The sequence below is a fragment of the Hyposmocoma kahamanoa genome, unplaced genomic scaffold (genome assembly GCF_003589595.1).
Source record: "Hyposmocoma kahamanoa isolate Upper Pololo Valley unplaced genomic scaffold, ASM358959v1 192, whole genome shotgun sequence".
Lineage (NCBI taxonomy): Eukaryota > Metazoa > Arthropoda > Insecta > Lepidoptera > Cosmopterigidae > Hyposmocoma > Hyposmocoma kahamanoa.
The window spans coordinates 8,897,523-8,901,071 of NW_020653719.1; positions in this window are offsets into that span (position 1 = coordinate 8,897,523).

A 3,549-nucleotide genomic window follows, 5' to 3' on the forward strand; every position below is an offset into this window, starting at 1 on the left:
CTTGACAATGATGGAGTAAAACGGGTCCTATTACTGTAACGGACGCAAATCGGATGCGATTACGTGCGATAAATTGGGTAGAATGCACGTTGTGGATTATCAAAACAATGACAGATTACCTTTCATTATGTGTATTTACCTGATTAGAAGAACGTGAGTTTTGTAATTGCAGCCTGTAGAAAAATTGTTATCATCACGAAGAAAACTGCAGCATAGAGTTTAACATTATTATTGACAGTCCCATATTTTTAGGGACGGGCACTATTAACCTGTGCAAGCAAGCCCGCACAGGGACTTACTCGTTTAAATCCTGACTCCAGATCAGCCCATTAGCCGCACGGACATCATCCTGTTCTGAAAAGGCTAGTGCCTGAGTGAGCTGGCCCCGGGTGCACGTTGCCACCGCTAAACCGTTGACTCTACAGTCATTATTATTGACAATAAAGACATAGGGTAATAAGATAAGTATGGTAACTCCGTACGAATGTAACAGCACGGCTTGTATGTGAGCACGCCCACCGTGCGCCGTGTACAGACGCACATATTCTCAATATCTTGCGATGCAGCCGCGTTGCAAAGCGCGGGTCGTCGTACACGCCATTAATAATGGTATTGAAGCAGCTGCTACGGCTACCGATATCAAATATCGAAGAGTCGCCTCAAATTGTCGCAGTTACGGAACGCTATGCTGGGATGCATTGAAATGAGCAATGTAACATAAACTTTATCTTCTATTGGATAAGGTTACATTTCTTTAAACAAAAATGAAGTTTTTATGAAAATGCAGCGGCGGGGGATTGCGCCATACATAATACATAATACATAATATAGAACATATTCTTTACTAAAGAAAGTATATACATTTCTTCTAATAAAGTAAAGCAAGTCGGCATCTCAAGCCGTTACGGGCAATGTAAATTTGTTACTTAATTTTTAACAATAACTTCTTTTAAAGATAAAAGGTGCTGAGACACGTGGCTGCGCAGCGCGAACTTTGGAGGTAGCAATGCCATATAGAACTTAATATGTACTGAATAAAGTGACTATTCGTTTAAATGCAAAAGTCACGCTGCGACAGGCCATGGCGCAACCTGTTGTTGGCAGCTTATGCCGCACGGGCGATGCAAATTGTTTGACTAATATGAATAATGGTACCAATGGTACATCGATAGTATTGCTTGTATACCATGTTAACCATTTTTCAAAGTCGATTATCGGTATAATCAAACTTTCGATAGTTTTTCCACAATGAGTCAAAGTTGAAGTGAGTCCCTCGTTTGAAGATAATGAAATTCCGACGGCAAACGCTTGGTTGAAAAAAGCTTGCGTGTATTTTAAGTCAGGACATGAAGAATTTAAAATGTTCACATTGAATTATAATGGCCGTTATCGATTGTTTTTTTTTAATCTTTGTTCTCGAGGCGAGATGATTTGATTTGTTAACTTGATACTATTTACTCATACAAAATGTTATTTCTATATAATATTTTTCTATTCAATACTTTGAGGCGCCATCTTTTGGCACAATTTTGAACTACACTAGGGAGTAGAGAGAGGAGTGTCCTATTCAGTATTTACACCTACGCATATTAACTATTGTTTATTTATTGTACTTACAATAAATGTTGAATTTCCTGCTCGACCATTAACGAAGGATTTGTTAATAGACCCTCAATGACTTTATCCATAATGTTCACAATTGGCCTATTACTTGCACTTGCATCGTTATTCAAATACAATGTGCAGGGCATTTGCTTGTATCGTTGTATACCTATATATGCTGGACTCGCTTTGTCACCGGGAGACACATTGGCAACTACGTAGGCAAACCTTTAAAGCCTCGAACACAATCGTCATGTAATTTGCCTGTTGATTGTTCACAGAATATATTCTAGAATTTTTGTATAGGTCATTTAATGCCACTCACTCCTTTCTGTCACAGGCTAAAAAATGAGTTACATGCACTGCCGTGATCAGCTAAAAAGGACGCATCTGCCACTATTTTTATTTTATTTCCTGAGTGGAGTAGGTATTCGTCGAGGTGAATGTTCACCGATCCCACGGGGCCGACTCAACCGACGAGAGCTAAAGGGGGTTTTAGTGGGGTAGGCTCAGGAGTATCTATAAAGATTTCCCGCCGTCAAGAAAAAAGTGGACTAGGGATGAAGTTATCGTAAGAGAAAAGGGCGTAAGTACTCACACTTTTATGGTCAAACTAAGTTGAATGGCCGCATTTACAAAACCAATTGGTAAACAGGCGTAATTGCATATATACGTCATTTCGTATACTCAAGTAAATGAAACAAGCAAGTCACATTTAACGTTCTAAATCTTCCTCAGTTACAGCTCTGCATGTGTGTAATTACTGCAAAATGTTAATTTCCCATATGACAGTTACACAATGCTCACATAAATAAATTTAAAATAAAGATGAAATGGTACCTTTCATTTAAGTAATAAAAATCTTGAAAATGTCAAGCTACGACATTGAAAAGACATTGTACCACATACTGCTTTTTTATCTTAAATAATACTTGTTAATACTATTATTAAATCAACAGTCAACACTATTGTTGTAATTATTAATACAAAGATCGAACACTCAGAAAAAATTCCTTCGATCCGGTCGGATTCGAACCGACGTCTTCTTGTATACCGTGCCAGACGCTATACCAACTAAGCCACGGAACGAACCAACGGATCTCACGAATTTTTCTATGTGCTTGCGTCGTGTCTTTGTATTTGGTTTTTCAACGACTTTTTAATCGTAGCGCCATCTATGAAAGATTTATCACCCAGTTAGTACCTTTACAGCTACCAGTCCAGGCGAGAGATGTCGCTATTCACTGCATTAATTAATTTTTTCTCGCGTTCTCGAGCATACGCGAGCGAAAAGAAATGTACAGCGAAAACTTTATAGGAATGTGTCTGTATTTGTCTCATCATCAACCCTTTTATACGTCCTACTGCTGGGCACGGTATACAAGAAGACGAGGTCCTTTCAGACGAGGGTTTAGGCCGTAGTCCGCCACGCTGGCCCAATGCGGATTGAGGATTACAAACGTTTTTTCCTAGGGTTCTGTACCTTCTTCGACGCGACGAAAGCTCATGGTCAATTTCAAATTAAATTTCGCACATAAATTCCGAGAAACTCAGAGGTGTGAACTCGGATTCAAACCCAAAACCCTCTGTTTGAGAGATAGCAGGTCAAACCATTAGGCTACCATGGCTTGTTGTTGTGTATTTATTTACTTAACGCATAAAAGATAAAATGAAATGTAAAAGAAGCATTAATAAATTCAATGTAAGAGGCATACATCGAAACTTTGTCTCCAAACATAAGAACAGCATAGAGCGTACATACGTAGATGCTTATGCACATGCTTGGCTGACTGGTATAATTATTTGGGGAAATAACTCAGGTTCTTTGCGCATTGTTCACTCTAGAAATGAAAATTTATAAGGATATTGGTAAATGTCGACACATTTTAGAGGTGCAGACCACATTTCTTTAAATTTTATTAAATATTCTAACTATGTCTACATACC